Raw genomic sequence first — 21,548 nt, forward strand, 5'->3', positions numbered from 1 at the left:
ATACTAGGTTGGCATTTATTGTTTTTCTCAAATATTTGCGCTCTCATCTAAGCAATTGCTGATTCTCAGACGAAAGTTAATTTACTCCCGCATTCGTAAGCCTTCGTTTGGGGGCCAAAAAAGATGTAGAACACGCTCTCGAATTTGAGTCACACACACACACACACACGCTCACACGAGGTTCAAACGAGAAATCACAACAAATTGCATGGAAAACACGCACACAGAGGACTCAATACACCAGAAACCCATAGAAACATTTGCTACGGCTTTCCACACACACACACACATACACACATTAATGCAAAAGGATGACGATGTTTGGCTATATGACAGAGTGGATACGGTAAAAGGAAAATATTTTCACGAAGCCGCCAGTTTGTTACGAACCATTGAAACGAACGGTTTATAATCTAAGGCGGACGTTTGTTTCCCTCGCAAACAATTTACGTTTATTCTTCTATCCTTTTGGAGCCACTAAAGCACGCACGCACGCACTTACACACCCCCTCACTGAAGGTATGTGTGCGAGTGTGTGGATGTGTCGGTGATATATGCAATGGGGCAATTTGTGTAGTGACAAAAAAAATTGTAAGGCAGACACACATTTCTGTAACGCATGTAGTCAGTCGTACGTACATATGATGGTATCAACTAAGCAAGCGAACATGTGTGTGTCCATGTGTTGGTTCGTTTGTTTGTTTGTTTGTTAGATTGCCCTTAAGTGTGTGAGCCCCTCTGAGTGGGTCTCTGTGCCACTATGCGCTCGATTATGAAGAGGAAAAACGTGCGTGTGTGTATGTTGTGTATGATGTTTTCAAATTGAATCAAATCCTAAAATAATTGTGCACAAATATAACAAGTTTTCCAAGTGGAAAAAAAATAATAAGAAAATGTGGTTGGTGAGAAAATAAATTCATGGTGAATATTAAACACACACACATACAGAAAACATGTAAAAAAAAAGAATGTAGAAAAATTTTATAAAAATATTACATTAGCAAAATTCTCAAAATTTTAAAATAAAATAACCAAACCAAAAAGTGAAAAATTTTAAGTGTAATTTTTAAGCCTCAAAATATAAAAATTTTATTTTATGCAAAAAAAAATTCTCCAATTCTGGAGAAGAGAAACCAGTTTGCGAGCCATCCTTGGAGCAAGCAAGTAAGCTATATAAAGTTTTCATTTTTCGTTGTATTTTTTGGGTTCTTACCTTCTAAGTAAACGTAAACTTAGTAAAGGAAAGAATTGCAAGTAAAGCCGTTTACGTGTTTCCTGTCGGTGTATAACCCGCCAAGTGTGTGTGCTGGTTGCCCCGGTTTGATAATAAATTTCATGTTGCTGCTCCCTCCTGCCGCCTGCACTCACCCAAAGGCCGCCTTCATATCTTCAAGAAATAGAGGAATAAAAGGTGAACGAAATCCAAAAAGGAAGTAAAGCCAACTTTTCTTTCCTTCACTTTACGTTCAATTTGAAAAATATTCTCGTCGTTCGTTGGCAGCAGAAAAACTAAGTGCAAGAGAAAAACTAAGAACAGACTGTAGAAAAATAACGAACAGGTGCATTTCTATTTTTTTTTTTTTTTTTGGGGCTCGACCTGCTGCTAAGGTGCAGACAGAGTTTTTCTTACGGTAGGGAGGCAAAAAAAAAATGCCAGAACTTGCTATGAGGCATATGTGAGTGCAAGTGTATGTGTGTGGGAAAATATGTACAAATTGCAAATAAATAACGGCTTATATTGAGCCGAAAATCCCGCCATATTAGCATAGCCCATACAAACTATTAATATTATGCCGGAGAATTTCTTTTTTTGTAAGGCGGGGGGGGCTCTACCTTTTGCGAAAGGTTTGTTGATCTCACACATTGGGTAGAAAAAGTGGTTTTAGAAAGTGGAGTAGTGATTTTGTTTGGCTTTCATGCTTTTCAATGATTGATGTTTAGTTGAGTTTTCATTTAAAAAGTAACGATTTATATTTTTGAGAGTTTTAGGGACTTCTTTGAAAAATATATTTTACAAATTGAGAACGTAAACATTGATCATTCTTGAGCTGAGAAAAAAATGTCATAATTTTGTTTTCAACTGCAACTTGGAGAAAATTTTTAAACAAAATGTAAAATTCGGACGGGCCGAATCTAGGGAACCCACAACCATGGATTCTGCTAAAAATTTATACAAAATAAATTTAGTTGGAGGGCATAATTTTATTCTACATACCAAACTTCTGTCAATCTAGCAAAAATTAAAGCTTCCAGAACCGAAAATGGATAAACGAGAAACCGGTTTATATGGGAGCTATATTAGATTATAGACCGATTTGGACCGTATTTGGCACAGTTGTTGAAAGTCATAATAAAATACGTCATGCAAAATTGTAGCCAAATTGAATAAGAATTGCGCCCTCTAAACGCTCAAGAAGTCAAGTCCCCAGATCGGGCTATATGAAAGCTATGTCAGGTTATTGACCGATTTGAAACATATTTGGCACAGTTATTGGATATCATAACAAAATACTCGTGCAAAATTTCCTTTCAATCGGATAAGAATTGCGCCCTCTAGAGGCTCAAGAAGTCAAGTCCCCAGATCGGTTTATATGGCAGCTATATCGGTTTATGGACCGATTTGAACCATACTTGGCACAATTATTATAAGTCATAACGAAACACCTCATGCAAAATTTCAGCCAAATCGGATGAGAATTGCGCGCTCTATTGGCTCAAGAAGTCAAGGTCCCAGATCGGTTTATATGGCAGCTATATCAGTTTATGAATCGATTTGCACCATACTTAGCACAGTTATTGGAAGTCATGACGAAACACCTTATGCAAAATTTCAGCCAAATCGGATGAGAATTGCGCCCTCTATTGGCTCAAGAAGTCAAGGTCCCAGATCGGTTTATATGGCAGCTATATCAGTTTATGAATCGATTTGCACCATACTTAGCACAGTTATTGGAAGTCATGACGAAACACCTTATGCAAAATTTCAGCCAAATAGGATGAGAATTGCGCGCTCTATTGGCTCAAGAAGTCAAGATCCCAGATCGGTTTATATGGCAGCTATATCAGTTTATGAATCGATTTGCGCCATACTGAGCACAGTTATTGGAAGTCATGACGAAACACCTTATGCAAAATTTCAGCCAAATCGGATGAGAATTGCGCGCTCTATTGGCTCAAGAAGTCAAGACCCATGATCGGTTTATATGGCAGCTATATCAGGTTATGAACCGATTTGAACCATACTTTGCACAGTTGTTGGATATCATAACAAAATACTACGTGTCAAAATTTCAGCCAAATCAGATAATAATTGCGTACTCTAGAGGCTCAAGAAGTCAAGACCAAGATCGGTTTATATGGCAGTTATATCAGATTATGAACCGATTTGAACGATACTAATCACAGTTTGTGGAAGTTATATCAAAACACCTCATACTAAATTGTAGCCAAATCGGATGAGAATTGCGCCCTCTAGAGGCTCAAGAAGTCAAGACCCATGATCGGTTTATATGGCAGCTATATCAGGTTATGAACCGATTTGAACCATACTAATCATAGTTGTTGGAAGTGATATCAAAACACGTCGTGCAAAAGTTCATTCCAATCGGATAAGAATTGCGCACTCTAGAGGCTCAAGAAGTCAAGACCCAAGATCGGTTTATATGGCAGCTTTATCAAAATATCGATCCATTTGACCCATTTACAATTCTAACTGACCTATACTAATAACAAGTATTTGTTCATCAATTCAAGCGCCTAGTTTTACTCCTACGAAAGATGGTGTGCTTTCGACAGACAAACTGACGGACATCGTTAGATCTACTTAAAATGTCATTACAATCTAGAGTATACATATATACTTTATGGGGTCTTGGACGAATATTTCGAGGTGAAACAAACGGAATGCAAATGGCAAATTTTGGTATCGCCAGGATTCGAACCCAGGGGTTCCGGAGTCATAGGCGGACATACTAACCTTTGCACTACGGTGGCCTCCGAAAAGAATTACTATGATATCTTTATTCGTTTTTTCTTAGATTTACATACATAAACATTTGTTCACAACGGCCGTTGCATGAAACAAAAACGCATGTTAACAAAATCGTCCACGCTTGTTAACAATATTGCCAACAAAGTCTGTGTATTGTAATGACAACATTAGTCGATGATTTCACAACGTCTTTTTTCTGTCGGAGCACCGATGCTAAGTGTTTTCCTCTTGAATACTCCGGGCATTGTGTTATCTGACGAGGTGTACTTTTTCTCTAGTACTTCGTTGTTAGTCCCATGGAGCAATAGCAAATATACATTTCCTTTTTACTTCAAGATAGAAGCGACCCGAAAGCCGTGTTAGTTGTATTCTCGCATTACCAGTGCTTTTGTCGAAGATTCAAATGTCATCAGAAGCTTGGTCTATCCCTTGCATGGTTTCACAATGAACTATAATTTGCCTAAGTGTGTCTGAAACAGACTGCCACCACAGACGGTACCTCATAACCGTACTTATTCCAAAGATGAAAGAAAATTCCAACAACCATAAATTTAAAATATCGACAAATGTCTATAGATAATATTTCTCACCTCATTAACTTTTCCCTTTAACATTTCAAATGCTTTCCAAATACATTTCTCTACTTTAAATCGGAAATATTTTGCTTGGTTATTTATTAATAATCCTTATAAAAGTGGTAACTCAACAAATACATCTTCCATTCATAATCAAAGAGAACAAACCAAAATCAAAAAGCACAAGAAATCAGGCAAACCGGTAAACATAAAGAAAGAAGCATAGTTCAAGTAATGCATAAACGCATAACAATGGCTTTGAATAGTTTTTCTCATCATTCCACACACAACAAACCAACATTGAATTAGGCATCGAATATACCAAAGAAAACTAAGATGAAGGGAAATACTTTTTTGTAGCGCTCCTTGCTTTTAGGGCAAAAGAAACTCTCTGCAACTACTTTATATGCGCTTTAGTGCAATTCATGTTAGCGAATAGAAAAAAAAAACAACATTTCATACAGTAGAAGTTTGCAAGGCAAAATAAGCAAAAAATCACAATATCAAAAAAAAAAAAAAGAATGAAAACGGAATAAGAAAATGTTTATATGAACCGAAAGGGTTATGGGAGAAGAGAAAGCTTTGCAGAAATTTTGAAATAAAATATGCTCTTGTCTAGGCAATAACATCCTAGCACAATTCGATTTTTATACCCCCCACCATAGGATGGGGGTTTACTCATTTCGTTGGTAACACCTCGAAATATTCGTCTTAGACCCGAACAAAGTATGTATATTCTTGATCGTCATGAAATTTGAAGTCGATCTAGCGATTTCCGTCCGTCCTTCTGTCTAATGAATGTACGCCTACTTCCGAAATAAGTATGCCCCCATCCTTCACCATAGGATGGGGGCATACTTATTGGGTTGCCCAAAAAGTAATTGCGGATTTTTCATATAGTCGGCGTTGACAAATTTGTTCACAGCTTGTGACTCTGTAATTGCATTCTTTCTTCTGTCAGTTATCAGCTGTTACTTTTAGCTTGCTTTAGAAAAAAAGTGTAAAAAAAGTATATTTGATTAAAGTTCATTCCAAGTTTTATTAAAAATGCATTTACTTTCTTTTAAAAAATCCGCAATTACTTTTTGGGCAACCCAATATTTCGTCATTCTGTTGTAAATCCTCGAAATATTCCTCTGAGACCCCATAAAGTATACATATTCTTGATCGTCATGTCATTTTAAGTCGATATAGCCATGTCCGTCCGTCTGCCTGTCTGTCTGTCGAAAGCACGCTAACATTCGAAGGAGTAAAGCTAGCTGTTTGAAATTTTGCTCGAATGCTTTTTATTAGTGTAGGTCGGTTGGGATTGTAAATGGACCATATCGGTCCATGTTTTGATATAGCTGCCATATAAACCGATCTTGGATCTTGACTTCTTGAGTCACTAGAGGGCGAAATTTTTATCCAATTTGGTTAAAATTTTGCACGAAATGTTTTGTTATGATTTTCAATATCGGTCCATAACCTGATATAGCTGTCATATAATTCGATCTGGGGTATTGATTTCTTCAGCCCCTACAGGGAGCAATTCTCATCCGATTTGGCTGAAATTTTGCGTGAAGTGCTTTGTTATGACTTCCAATAACTGTGCTAAATATGTTTTAAATCGGTCCATAACCTGATATAGCTGCCATATAAACCGATCTTGAATCTTGACTTCTTGAGCCGCTAGAGAGCGTAATTCTCATCCAATTTGGCAGAAATTTTGTAAACCGCTTCTCCTATGACCTTCAACATACGTTTCCAATATTGTCCAAATCGATCTATAGCTTTGTACAGTTCCTAATTAACCGATTCCCGATTTTGCTTCTTGAGCCCCTACACTTATCCCCTACAATTCTTATCCGAATGGACTGAAGTATTCACAATGATTCTACAATGTCCAACTTTCAATTCATTTATGGTCCGAATTGGACTATAACTTGATATAGCTCCAATAGCATAACAGTTCCTATTCTTTGTTTGCCTAAAAAGAGATACCGCGCAAAGAACCCGACAAATGCCATCTATGGTGGAGGGTATATTAGATTTGACCGGGCCGAACTTATCACGCTCTTACTTGTTTGATGATGATGACGGAGGCTACCGTAGCGCAGAGGTTAGCATGTCCGCTTATGACGTTGAACGCCTGGGTTCGAATCCTGGCGAGATCATCAGAAAAAATTTTCAGCGGTGGCTTTCCCCTCCTAATGCTGGCAATATTTGTGAGGTAATATGCCATGTCGCATTGCGGCACGCCGTTCGAACTCAGTTATCATTGAGCTTAAACTTGAATCGGACTGCACTCATGATATGTGAGAAGTTTGCTCCTGTTTCTTAGTGGAATGTTAATGGGCAAAATTTGCATTTACTTGTTTGATGATTGCTTTTTTATTAATTTTTTTTGTACCCATCACCGAAGGAGGGGAGTACATTTATTTTTTTCATTCCACATCCAAATATCTTTCTCCAACCCTATAAAAATATATGTTTTTGATTGACATAAGAATCTAAGAAGGTCTATCCATGTACGTCCGTTTGTCCCTGTCTGTTGAAATCATGCTGCAATCTTTACAAATAGAGATACTTAGCTGAAACTTTGCACAGATTCAGTTCTTGTGTATAGGCAGGTTGAGTTCGAAGGTGGGCTATATCGGACAATATCTTGATATAGCTCCCATATAGACCCGTCTGCCGATTTATGATCTTAGGCCAATAAACGCCACATTTATTATCCGATTTTGCTGAAATTTGAGACAGTAAGTTGTGTTAGGCCCTTCGTTATCCTTCTTCGATTCGGCCGAGATCGGTCCGGATTTGGATATAGCTGCCATATAGACCGATCTCTCGATTTAAGGCCTTGGGCCCATAGAAGGAGCATATATTGTCCGATTTTCCTGAAATTTGGGACCATGAGTTGTGTTAGGTCCTTCGACATTTTTCTTCAATTTGGCTCAGATCGGTCCAGATTTGGATATTCCTGCTTTATAGACCGATCTCTCGATTTAAGGTCTTTGGCCCATAAAATGCTCATTGTCCAATTTTGCCAAAATTTGGGACAGTGAGTTGTATTAGGCCCTTCGACATCCCTCTTCGGTTTGGTTCAGGTCGGTTCAGATTTGGATATAGCTGCCATATAGACCGATCCCTCGACTTAAAGTTTTTGCCCCATAAAAAGCGCATTTATAATCGGATTTCTTTGAAATTTGTCACAGTGACTTATGTTAGTTTCGACATCCGTGTCGTATATGGTTCGGATGGGCCTATATTTGAATGTAGCTACCATAAATCCAATGTTTTGTTCTACAAAATTAAACAATGCCAAATTTGGTCCGGACCATATTTCGATATAGCTCCTGTGGGGGAATAAATTATGACACAAATTATGACGAAAGATGGTTTACATATATACCCCAGGTGGTGGGTATCCAAAGTAAGGTCCGAGCGAACGTTATGCCCTTTTTACTTGTTTTCATATTGCCGTCACAAATCAAGTGACAAAATGAAAGTTGACACACTAAAAATGAGAGATGATTCGCACCATTTGCTTAAAATGAGGTCCAAAAAATGGAGGATTGCACCAACCCCCAAATCCATTCCCCAAATTGTGATATTAGCCGATTATGACTATATGGAATTCACATCAATGGTATTTGAGAGTAAATTACGAATATGAAAATAAATTTTTTTCTATTATCTGGAAGGCGCTCTAACCCCTGAAAACACCCCAAATAGGTTAACTGACCAATAATGAGAATGTGGGGATCAAGTGCAGTCGAAACCATATAACTGTAATACGCTTAAGTGAAAAATCCCGCTTAAGCGTACCTTTAAGGAAAAACCCATTTATTTTTGGTGTTATTAAGGCAATTGAATTCGTTTAAGTGAAAAATCTCTTTAGTGAAAATATCGCTTAACTGAAAAGATTTATCCACCCCAAAATTCTAATTTTATATGAAACTAAAATCGCATAAGTCAAAAAGTTTTTACTATTGGAAATTATCTTGAATTGGAAAAACTCAGTAAAATTCGCGAAATAATATTTTGAGTCCCTGACTTTTAAAAAATTCAACGGATCATTGCCCTTTTTCGACTCCACTTATTTCGAACATACTTGTATTTTCACGAAAAATCTGGCTTCACTTAGACTTATAGCGCTTAACTGGAAATTAATTTCACTTATCCGCATTACGATAAACTGAAAATTTCGGATAAGTGAAACAAAATTGACGTGTTTTTAGCGCTCCACTTATCCGGTTTTGATTTTTTATTTTAAGTAGGATGGGAAACTTGCGTACAAACCTAAACCATCTCAAAATTTCACAGTTTGTGTAAGTTCGTCTGGTAGGAGCAATAGGCTATATAATTTGTTGACACCGGAAGGGGACGAATCCTACCCTAAAAGCCTGGCCAACCCCAAAAGACACTCCCGAATAGAACAAATTTTGACCATGGTAATAAGTATTTTGAAGTAGAATACGAATTTGGTATCCGATTCTGGAAGCAAATGCCTAGATGTCCGCCACACACCTAAACAGGACAAACTTACCAAACATGGCAATATGGGGGCAGGCTCCCAGACTCTTGGCACCATAATTGAATACCTTATCCGTGCTCTACCAGATACCTTTCTTTTGAGCCCCATTTCTCTAAGATAGTCCGGCTTGTGAGGTATTTTGGGCGTGAGGCAACCACCCAAATACATGATCTTGAAAATAGATATATACGTTTCGTGCTCTACTTTCAATAACCTTTCATTTGAGTTCCATATTGTATGCCCGCTCTGTATGCCTGTTTTTAAAGGGGGTTAAATTTAGAACGGCTCCCTAGATATTTGCATCCAATTTCCATACCCTAGACCACTTCTGTGGTACAGAGTATTATAACTTAGTGCATTTGTTTGTAACACCCAGAAGGAAGAGAGATAGACCCATTGATAACTATACGGATCGACTCAGAATAACTTTCTGATACGATTTCGCTATGTTCGTCTGTCTGTCTGTCCGTCCGTCTGTCCATGTTAATTTGTGTACAAAGTACACGGTTTTCATTCGATCGTCCTAAAATTTGGTGCAGGTATGCTTTTTGGCCTGGAGACTAACCTATTGAAATTGGAAAAAATCGGTTCAGATTTGGATATAGCTCCCATATATATGTTCTTCCGATTTGCAGTAATAATGCAAAAAAAAGGTCCTTTGTTAACCGATTTTCTCTTAACTCTCGACATTACTGGTGACTTTCATAGAAATCGGATCAGATTTAGATATAGCTGTCACATATGTATATCGCCGCATTTTCACTCAAAGAGCCACTGCAAGTGCATTTATTGACCAATCTTGCCAAAACTTTGCACAACGCTTTCCTCGACGACTACCACAATACCTAAGAAGTTTGCTCGAAATCGATTTAGAATTATATATAGCTCCCATATATATGTTCGTTTGGGATCCTTTTTGGGTGCAGGGTGGATCCCAAGACACTTGGGTCTAAAATTTTTTGCCATTCTCCTCCCCAAAACCTTTTGCCATACTATGTTGGTGGGTACAACAGAAATTAAAGAAGTATAATTTTTATAATTCATACCGTTCTCTGGTTGGGATGTAAATGGCCCAAATCGGTCCATGTTTGCCATATAATCCGATCTTCTGATTTAACTTCTGTAGCCTCTAGATGCTTTAATTCTCATCCAATTTGGCTGAAATTTTGCACGTGGCGTTTTGGTATGGCTTCCAACAACAACTATGGTCTAAATCAGTTCATAAACTGATGTAGCTGTCATATAAGCCGATCTTGTGTACTCGAGACTTTTTGAACCTCCAGAGGGCGCAATTTTTATCCTATTGACTGAAATTTTGCACGTGGCGTTTTGTTGCGATTTCTAACCAATGTTCTTTGCACGGTCTAAATCAGTCCATAACCTGATAAAGCTGCAATTTAAACCGATCACCCCATATGACTTCTTTAGCTTTTAGAGGCGGCAATTCTTTTCCGATTCAGCTGAAATTTTTTAAGTAAATTTTTTTTGACTTGCAGTAACTGTGCCAAGTATTGCCTAAATCAGTTCATAACCTAATATGCATACATATTCCCATATATTCCCCCATGAACATTCCGTTTAGGAACAATGGATACTTCTCTCATGTTAAATAGCGCAGCCCTATTCAAGTTTTAATCCAATGATATGGGGCCTCTTTTATATGCCGGGTGGCGACACCACCTGTCAGAGAAGTTTTGAAATTGCTGAATAACTTACAAATCTCGCCAGGAACATTTTTTTTTGATGTTCACGACGGGATTTGAACCCGAGCGTTCTACGTCATAGGCGGACATGCTAAGCTCTGCTACGCGGTGGCATCCCATAACCTTATGTGGTTCTCATATAAAATCCATCTCCCAATTTTCCTAAGCCTCTGCAGGGTGCAATTATTACTCGTTTTACCTGAAATGTTAGTGCACACCAAGTTTTCCCCACCCACCCTAGTGTGGAATTCAGCAACAGCCAAAGGCTGGGAAAACTTCAAACAACTAAGCAGCCAAACAACAACAAAAAACAAAAGCAACAAAAAAACTGATACAGCAACAGAAACAAGAGAATCAAGGCAATAAATAGAATACAACCAAAGTTGTTGCATAAACTCCGATTCCTTGTTTTGAGTGTGTCTATGTGTGCAAGGCCCAAACCTTCAACGAACATGACTAAAAGAAAACTCTACATTGCGATTTGTAGCATAGACATTACAATAGTGTTATTCCAGGGCTTTCACATACTCTAACACAAGGCTGCCGAGGCACTTGAGAGCTTCAAGTCATAACGAAAAGCCAACATCAAGCTAGCACAGTTAGCCTTTACCACTACTATTGTTAAGATTACCACCATCACCAACATCGCCACCACAACACAGCTACTGCGAGTAGAATAGTGGTATAGTGTAGTGTATACTTAAAGTAAAAGGCATTTCCGTTTCCGCTAATTGTATGGTTATGTTGGAGCATAGAGTCTATGACTTTCAAGGGATTTCTTAGCATTGAAGCAATAGAAGTGGGGTAGATGCAAGTGTGTGGGTAAGTGTATTTGTGTGTTGCGTTGGCGTTGGCGTTTGGTGCTATAATAAACCACACACAGTCTCAAAATCAACATAAAACTTAAACACACACTCACACACTTACATTTACTCAAGCACCTCTAACTAACTAAGTATGTGTGAATTTCAAATGAGTAAAAGAATGGCCAAAGTATTTGCAAATCCTTGGGGGGAAGATAAGGAAGGATTTCTATTTTTTTTTTCTATTTGGTGTTTTTGGAGTTTTTTTTTCTAGCATTTGCTTTGCTGATTTCTTTTTGTAGTTGCTGAGTTATTTCCCTTCCTTTATTTTATGCCAACCCAACTGTAATGAGTCTGAATTGTTGTTGTTGTGGCTTCCCTTGTTATGGTTGTTGTTGTTGTTTTTATTCACTTAACTTTTATTTCAATAACCTTGCAAAAATTGCAAATTATTACCCAAAAGTAGCACTCGTAAAGTAAATAAGGAAAAGAACAGCCAAGATTTATTTCAACAGTTAATGGTTAATACCGCCATTACACGTTATTATGAGAGGTAATTAACGATTTTTATGAAAGAAAACGAACAATATGGCCAAAAGATTTTATGATTTCAAGCCATTTGAATACGAAAGCTTCAAGTTTGAATTCTTTCGTGAAATGTGTTTGCAACAACACTGAGCGGTAGGAAAAAGTTTTTCTCTTGACATTGTGGGGCAAAATTTTCAAGCAATTTGAAGTAGGTTAAGCAGGTGTGGTTATAACACCACTTAAAATCTGTTTTCTTTTGGCTTGATAAAGATTTCATTGCTTATTATAGCTGAAAAGTTCAAACACTTGGACCTTTGAAGCTCACATTAAATCGATGATCAAAAAGACCAGAAACAAAAAGTAAAAGCATGCTGAGTTCGGCCGGGCCGAATCTTATATACCCTCCACCATTGATCGCATTTGAGGAGTTCTTTCCCGGTATCTCTTTTTAGACAAACAAAGGGTAAAAGAAAAAAATTGCTATGCTAATTGAATTGAGTGTTGGAGACCCCAGTAGAAGTCCATGTGTAAAATTTCAGCGAAATCGAATAAGAATTGGGCCTTTTTGGGGCTCAAAAAGTAAAATAGGGAGATAGGTTTATAGAGCAGCTGAATCAGGCTGAAGACCCATTCAGACCAAATTTGACACGTATATTGAAAGTCATAAGATAAGCCGTTGTACAAAATTTCCAAATCGGATAATAATTACGCCCTATGGAGACCCAAGAAGTCAAGATCCCAGATCGGTTTATATGGCCGATGACCGCCGGCCGTATACATCCAATAAATCATCCTATGAGTCACCCCTCCACTTCCTACCGAACATTCTCCTGCAGGAGTAAAAAGCACACAGAAGTGCCTTACGGCTTCTTCCCTCGGTGTTCCTCTTCCAGGACAGTTTCGAGTCGAGGACTATGCCTAGCTACTTCGCCTCCTTCGACAGCCGCAGGGTAACCACGTCCAAGGATGGGAGTCTGAACTCCGGTATCTTTTATCTACGCGTAACAAGCACCAGCTCTGTCTTCCCTGGGTTTGTCCTCAACCCATTTCCGGTAGCCCATCGCGACAACCTTCTCAGCGACCCTTCCATGATCTCGCTGATCATCGACAGAAACTTGCCTCGGACCAGCAGCACGACGTCTTCCACATAAGCGATAATCCTCGTGCCGCCCCCACCGAGATCCATGAGGATTTCATTAATCATTAGGTTACATAGAATCGCTGATATAGAATCGGTCCTAACAAAACAACGAATGCAAAATTTCAACCAAATCGGATAGGAATAGCGCCCTCTAGAGGCTTTAGACGTCAAGATCCCAGATCGGTTTATATGACAGCTATATCAGCTTATGGACCGATTTGAAACATATTTGGCACAGTTGTTGGAAGTCATAACAAAACACCTCATGCAAAATTTCAACCAAATCGAATAGAAATAGCGCCCTCTAGAGGCTCTAGAAGTCAAGATCCCAGATCGATTTATATGACAGCTATGTCAGGTTATGGACCGATTTGAAACATATTTGGCACAGTTGTTGGAAGTCATAACAAAACACCTCATGTAAAATTTCTGTCAAATCGGATAAGAATAGCGCCCTCTAGAGGCTCTAGAAGTCAAGACCCCAGATCGGTTTATATGACAGCTATGTCAGGTTATGGATCGATTTGAAACATATTTGGCACAGTTGTTGGAAGTCATAACAAAACACCTCGTGCTAAATTTCAGCCAAATCGGATAGGAATTGCGCCCTCTAGTGGGTCAAGAAGTCAAGATCCAAGATCGGTTTATATGGCAGCTATATCAGGTTATGAACCGTACTTGGCACAGTTGTTGGACGTCATAACGAAACACCGCATGCAAACTTTCAGCCAAATCGGATAGTAATTGCGCCCTCTAGAGGCTCAAGAAGTCAAGACCCCAGATGGGCTTATATAACAGCTATGTCAGGTTATGGACCGATTTGAAACATAATTGGCAAAGTTGTTAGAAACTTTAACAAAACATGTCAAAGTCAGTCAAATCCGATGAGAATTGCGCCCTCTAGAGGCTCAAGAGGTCAAGACCCAAGATCGGTTCATATGGCAGCTATATCAAAACATGGACCGATATGGCCCATTTACAATCCCAACCGACCTACACGTACAAGAAGTATTTGTGCAAAATTTCAAGCGGATATCCTTACTCCTTCGAAAGTTAGCGTGCTTTCGACAGACAGACGGACGGACGGACAGACGGACGGACGGACGGACGGACGGACAGGCGGACGGACGATCGGACATACGGACGGACATGGCTAGATCCACTTAAAATATCATGACGATCGAGTATATATACACTTTATGGTGTCTTAGAGGAATATTTCGAGGAGTTACAAACAGAATGACGGAATTAGTATACCCCCACCCTATGGTGGAGGGTATGAAAATTACAAAGCGAAATTTTGTTTTCACTTTTAAAAAGACTAGGAACTACCTTACACATTGCAAGGAAACTGGAGTCTGTGCGTATGCCTCTAGCGACATGTAAGCTGAGTTTTCAGCACCAGGCTCGAAGGACTACGAATGATAGGTGGTTACACAAAAGGGCTGTGACCATTCCAAAACTATGTGGTCTATTCTAGACATGAAGAGGTCTACCGCTTTGCTGTCACTGGAAAGAACAGACATCTCAGTCGTTGTATCCATCATGACTGTCTTATCGGAAAACATGGTGACAGACTGAAGGATGCCAGCAACGACATTGTGGGGACCTAGAAGAAGAAGAGCCTATTGACCACCTTTTGTGTATATGTCCCGCATTGGCAGTCAGTAGGAGTTCCACTTTAGGTTCTCATTCCTTGATAACCTGTCTGAATTAGCGGATGTGAACATTCGCAAGTTATTGAGCCTTTCAAAGCGATCTAAATGGTTCAAAGGTGGCAACTAGAAGGCATCTTCCTTCTTCTGTTCCTGTGGTATCAAAATGGACGAAACCGTCTAAGTGAGTCTGATGGCAGACTGCCACTTAAACCTTACCTAACCTATAGAAACGGATTCTACCGTAGCGCAGGGCTAGTATGTCCGCCTATGACGCTGAACGCCTGGGTTCGAATCCTGGCGAGACCATCAGAAAAATTTTCAGTGGTGGTTTTCCTCACCTAATGCTAGCAACTTTTGTGAGGTACCATGCCATGTAAAACGTCTCTCCAAAGAGGTGGCGCATTGCGGCACGCCGTTCGGACTCGCCTATAAAAAGGAGACTCCTTATCATGGAGCTTAAACTTGAATCGAACTACACTCATTGATATGTGAGAATTTTGCCCCTGTTCCTTGGTGGAATGTTCATTGGCAAAATTTGCAATTTTTAACCTATAGAAACCTACAGGAAACAGTCTTGGGGTAAAAGAGGGAGATTAAAGGTTTCTTTGAGGATGTCACGATCCGCATTGTGAGGGTGGCGGGCCGTAGTGGAGTAAGGGGAAATAAAAGAGCAGATTATTTGGCAGTGAGGGCCAGAGGTCTGCCGTTAATAAACTTGGTTAATTCGAAGCCTTTTGGGGCGCAGTCCGAGCTAAGTGCGCGGGCAACGAAAGCACTACATGGGTGCAGTATGGAGCAGCAAAGCTGTCGGTAGGACGACGAAAATCCTAAGGGAGATCCGGATAGTGAGAAGATGACGCTTTAGCTGAAGGAAAGTAAGAAGGAGATCAATATGTCGGTTTCATTGCACAATACATAGAACTAAGAGCTAGCATGTGAAAATGATGATGAGTCGTTGCACTGTGGAATAGTTAATAAACTTGGTTACTTCGAAGCCTTTTGGGGCGCAGTCCGAGCTAAGTGCGCGGGCGACGAAAACACTACATGGGTGCAGTATGGAGCAGCAAAGCTGTCGGTAGGACGACGAAAATCCTTAGGAAGATCCGTATAGTGAGAAGATGATGCTTTAGCCGAAGGAAAGTAAGAAGGAGATCAATATTGTTGTCGGTTTCATTGCACGATACATAGAACTAAGAGCTAGCATGTGAAAATGATGATAAGTCGTTGCAGTGTGGAATAGAATCGAAAAAACTTGAAAAAATTCTGCCGTTTCAGAGCGCGTACATATATCTCTTTGTTTGGTTAGAGCTGAAGTGATTAGGGGCCTAGAAGGTCCGCGCGCCTCTTGTTGGTCACCTTGGCATTTCGAAAAGTTGTTCGGGTTACCAAATCTACATTTATTGTCTCATTGCCAAATTCTTTATTGCTTGATAGTGCTAAAAAATCCCTCTTCTTGAGGTCTACAATATCTATTTTGGGGTTTGGATTTTCAACTTAAAATTTTCTGTTTAGAATTTTAGCCGAGATTGGCTTTTGTATTTTGCGTATTACGAAATAACTTGAGATCAATTTTCATTTTCAACATACGTCAACTTTAACGGGTTTTTTTATGTACCGCAAAGTAGATTATTATGCCACAACTACTGGTGTAGGGTATTTGTTTGTAACACCCAGAAAGAAGAGAGATAGACCCACTATTAAGCATACCGATTGACTTAGAATGACTTTCTGGTTCGATTTAGCTATGTCCGTATGTCTGTCTATCTGTCCATGTTACTTTGTGTACAAACTACAGGTCGCAGTTTCAATCAGATCCTCCCCAAATGACATTATATCATAACACACTGCAGTCGTCGATTAACCTTTTCGATATGACCAGTTCTACATATTTAAGGTGCACAAAAAGCCCACCTGGTCGTTTAGTTTTGAGCCATTCGTATAGAAGTCTATGCAACTTCTGTTACCAGGGATATCGTAGTTCCTATCGGATCTATCAGGAATAGTGGTACAGTACTTTTATCAAAACGCGAATCAGGTAGGGTGTACTTCCTGAAAAATTGGACATTGTATCAAGGATAACACAGTGCCCGTAGCCGCCAGATGACCACAGGCAGTAGTCGCTGCAATTTGTCTAACCGCAATATCCAGAGCCATTAGATGTAGCATTAAATTCAGTGCGTCAGATGGTATCGCCCTAAGTGCGGCGGTGCCATTATAGCCAACTTGTATCTCCTGCTGAAAAGAACTACTGCGGTCTTGAACGGATTTATACCTTGACCACTATCGGTAGCCCACTTTACTGTTGCACGTAGAGCTTCCTGAAGTATATCTCTTAGAGTGCTGCGAAACTTTCCCCTAACCGCAGACATAATGCTTAGAAACCCCAATTCCTTCATGATTGACTTTGGTTTTACATTATTGAAAGCACCTTCAATGTCCAGAAATGCTACCATTGTATATTCCTTGACAGCGAGAGAATCCTCAATGTAGTCGACTAGGTCGTGAAGGGCTGTTTCAGTAGATTTGCCTTTACTATATGCAAGCTGCTGTCGTGAATTGCAATCTCCAGGGATCTTTTCCCTATGATATGTTTCCAACAACCTCTCAAGAGTCTTCGGCAAAAAAGATGACAGATTAATAGGAAGAAAATCTTTCGCCTTCGTGTGGTAAGGTTTTCCTGCTCTGGGAATGAAAATGACCTTCGTGTGCCTCCATTCCAAAGGTATATATGACATTCTGATATATGCAGAGTATATCTCCCTGAGCCAGGGAACCAGTCTATCAGACACAACATGTAATTCTACCGGTGATACATCATCAGGGCCTGACGACTTAAAGGGGTCGAAACTTCCCATCGCCTAAAGTATTTTCGGCTCAGACACAATATCCCTAATAGTGTCCGACAAATTCATATCAGTGACAACCTCTTCTGGCGCCACATTGTACGTTGGAAAATTTCCCGGGAAATGTGTATCAACAAGTAGCTCTATTGTTTCCTCACTAGACATTGTCCATACATTCTCTGACTTCTGAATATATACCACCGTAATAGGTCTCGAGGACAGAATCTTCTTTAGTCTAGAGGATTCACATGTATCCTCCACGGAGCTGCAGAATTCTATCCATCCCAGCTCGCTCGTATATTTTCGTAGCTCAGCCTTATAGATATCCCAATCGTGTGGTGCTCTTGTGACTTTTGCTCTGTTTAAGAGTTTCAGCAGTCCTGGGGGTCCACCATGACGGTCGCTGTTTGCTCTTTGGCTTGGCTTGCTGACACAAGCAAGTCATTCAGGGCCTTCGTGATCCGCTTGACCACTATGTCTATATCTTCCGTAGTTTGCACTTCCTTTTCTGCTGACACAAGCAAGTCATTCAGGGCCTTCGTGATCCGCTTGACCAATATGTCTATATCCTCCGTACTTGGCTCTTCCTTTTCTAGTCTAGAAGGGATAGTGGTGCAGAATTTGTGCCGAAATTTATCCCAATCCGCCTTTCTTCTGTTGAGCCGAGGGACCACTTCTGCAGTATTTTTTCCAAGGCTTAAACTAATATAACGATGATCAGAGAAGCTGTGGTCATCCAACACTTCCCAGACGCATATTCTTCCACTTATATCTATCGATACAAAGGCAATATCTAGAACCTCCTGCCTGGTCCTGGTAATAAAGGTCGGTTTATTACCTTTGTTTTCAAATCGCCAGATTGCAACTTATAATATATTCGATAAGCAGCTCACCCCTTTCGTTGACATCCGACCTTCCCATCAACTGGTGATGTGCATTAGCATGTAGCTCTCATGTAAACCGATATCCCGACTTGACTTTATGAGCCTCTAGAGGACACAATTCTTAAACGATGTGACTAATATGGTGCACGTATTGTGCAAGTCGGTCTATAACCTGATATAGTACCCATAAAAACCAATCTCGCGATTTGACTTTCTGAGCCTCTAGAGGGCGCGATTTTTATCCCATTTGCCTGATATTCTGAAGTTGTTATTTTTTTACGACTTCAAATAACCATGGCAGCTACGGCACATATCGGTCCATGACTTGAAAAAGTCTTTCAAACATTTTCAAAGAACTTAACACATGCGATCCATGGTGGAGGGTATATAAGATTTAGCCCGTACGAATTTAATGCGCTTTTATTTCTTTTCCTATCTCCGCTTAAAATTTAAGTCTTTAATTATCATCTGGATTAGTTGTCTTTAACAACTTCCTAACAACTGAATAAAATCACAATTTCCCAATTCTCACATTTGTCTCTGTGGTTGGTATGAAGGCAAAACAAAAACCCGGTAACCACATTAAATCAAAATGTTAGCAACCCAGATACTCTAAATAAAAACCGAGAGTTTTTTCACCTTTACTGACATTCAATAAAAAAGGTAACCTAATACTTAAGCTAATCTTGTGATTATATTTCCAAAAGGTGTTTGCTATGCCACAATACTGCCACAAAAAGCTCAGCATTAGACGCTGTCGTGTGTTTTTTTTTCCTCCCTTTAGGTCTGTTGTTATTGTTGTGTCTTTGCCATATCAGCCATTGCTGTGCTTCTTTTTTGCTTGTTTGCTGGTTAATGTTCCGGTCTGGATAATATGGATACCCTCCCTTGATTATGGTAGCCATGGTTTCCCTTTGCCTTTACCTTGGCTTTGCTTTGGTCTATAATTCTCTTAACGCAACATTTATTACAAAATATTTTATTGTTGTTGCTCTTAAGGTTGTTGTGATTCTAGAAATCTAAAAATTCCTCCAGAAAGAGGGAAGGGGTCCAGGAAGACAATAACCTTAAGCTCTGTCCACATTAAATAGAGGTGAAAGTTAAATTTGGTTTTTTTTTGGGAAATTCAGCATTTCCAAGGACCCAACTTAAATTGAAATGACAATCGAAATGGTAAAGACCAAAAGAAAAATATTATGCTTGCCATGCTTTAATGATTTTAATTGAAGTGGGTTTTCTTTCTCTCAGGAAACTTAAAAATGATATTGTGGTCTATTTTTGGTCAGCTATTCCTTGGGAGGGAAAGAACTATGAGTATATGTGTGTGTGAAATTGCTTTAGAAAATTTAATGGGAGTGATTTAGTTATTTTAAAAATTTTTTTATATATGAAAAAGGAACCAGAATATGTGGGAGTTTGGAATTGATAACTGTGATGTCTTTTTATACCCACCACCGAAGGATGGGGGTATATTTATTTTGTCATTCCGTTTGCAATACATCTAAATATCCATTTCCGACCCTATAAAGTATATATAATGTTGATCAGCGTAAAAATCTAAGACGATCTAGACATGTCCGTCCGTCTGACTGTCGAAATCACTCTGCACTATTTAAAAATAGAGATATTGAGCTGAAACTTTGCTCAGAATCTTTTTTTGTTCATAAGCAAGTTAAGTTCGAAGATGGGCTATATCGGACTATATCTTGATATAACCCCCATATAGACCGATCCATCGATTTAGGGTCTTAGGCCCATAAAAGCCAAATGTATTATCCGATTTGGCTGAAATTTGGGACAGTGAGTTGTGTTGGGCCCTTCGACTTCATTCGTCATTTTGGCCGAGATCGGTTCAGATTTTGATATAGCTGTCATATAAACCGATCCACCGATTTAGGGTCTTAGGCCCATAAAAGTCACATTTATCCGATTTTGCTGAAATTTGGGACAGTGAGTTGCGTTAGGCCCTTCGACGTCATTCTTCAATTTGGCACAGAGCGGTTCAGATTTGGATATAGCTGCCATATAGACCGATCCTCCTATTAGGGTCTTAGGCCCATAAAAGCCGCATTTATTATCCGATTTTGCTAAAGTTTGGGACAGAGAGTTGCGTTAGGCCCTTCGACATCATTCATCAATTTGGGTCAGATCGGTTCAGATTAGGATATAGCTGCCATATAGACCGATTCTCCAATTAAGGGTCTTAGCCCCATAAAAGTGACATTTATTACCCGATTTTGCTGAAATTTGGGACAGTGAGTTGTGTTAGGCTCTTCGACGTCCTTCCTCAATTTGGCTCAGATTGGTCCAGATTTGAATATAGCTGCTATATAGACCGATCCTCCGATTAAGGGTCTTAGGCCTATAAAAGCCACATTTATTACCCGATTTTGCTGAAATTTAGGACAGCGAGTTGTTTTAGGCTCTTCGACGTCCTTCCTCAATTTGGCTCCGATGTTCAGATTTGGATATAGCTGCCATATAGACCGATCTATCGGTTTTAGGTTTTGGGGCCATAAAAGGCGAATTTATTGTCTGAAATCGCAGAATTTTTGGACAGTGAGTTGTGTTAGGCCCTTCGACATCATTCGCCAATTTGGCCCAGATCAGTTCAGATTTGGATATAGCTGCCATATAGACCGATCTCTCGGTTTTAGGTTTTGGGGCCATAAAAGGCGAATTTATTGTCCGAAATCGCTGAAATTTGGGACAGTGAGTTTTGTTAGGCTCTTCGACATCAGCGCAGAGGTTAGCATTTCCGCCTATGACGCTAAACGCCTGGTTTCGAATCCTGGCGAGACCATCAGAAAATTTTCAGCGGTGGTTTTCCCCTCTTAATGATGGCAACATTTGTGAGGTAATATGCCATGTAAAACTTCTCTCAAAAGAGGTGTCGCACTGCG

General features: G+C 39.5%; 1 protein-coding gene across 5 annotated transcripts in view; it reads left to right on the forward strand.

Annotated features, from left to right (window-relative positions):
• The first annotated feature begins 407 nt into the window (after positions 1-407).
• LOC106086820 (uncharacterized) overlaps positions 408-21,548 on the forward strand; it is a 739,645-nt gene continuing 718,504 nt past the window's right edge. For all 5 annotated transcript variants that reach the window (XM_059363919.1, XM_059363920.1, XM_059363921.1 and 2 more), the window contains exon 1: positions 408-1,164. The gene's annotated coding sequence lies outside the window, so the exon portion shown is untranslated. The remainder of the gene's footprint in view (positions 1,165-21,548) is intronic.

This window comes from Stomoxys calcitrans, chromosome 2 (assembly GCF_963082655.1).
Source record: "Stomoxys calcitrans chromosome 2, idStoCalc2.1, whole genome shotgun sequence".
Classification (NCBI taxonomy): Eukaryota; Metazoa; Arthropoda; class Insecta; order Diptera; family Muscidae; genus Stomoxys; species Stomoxys calcitrans.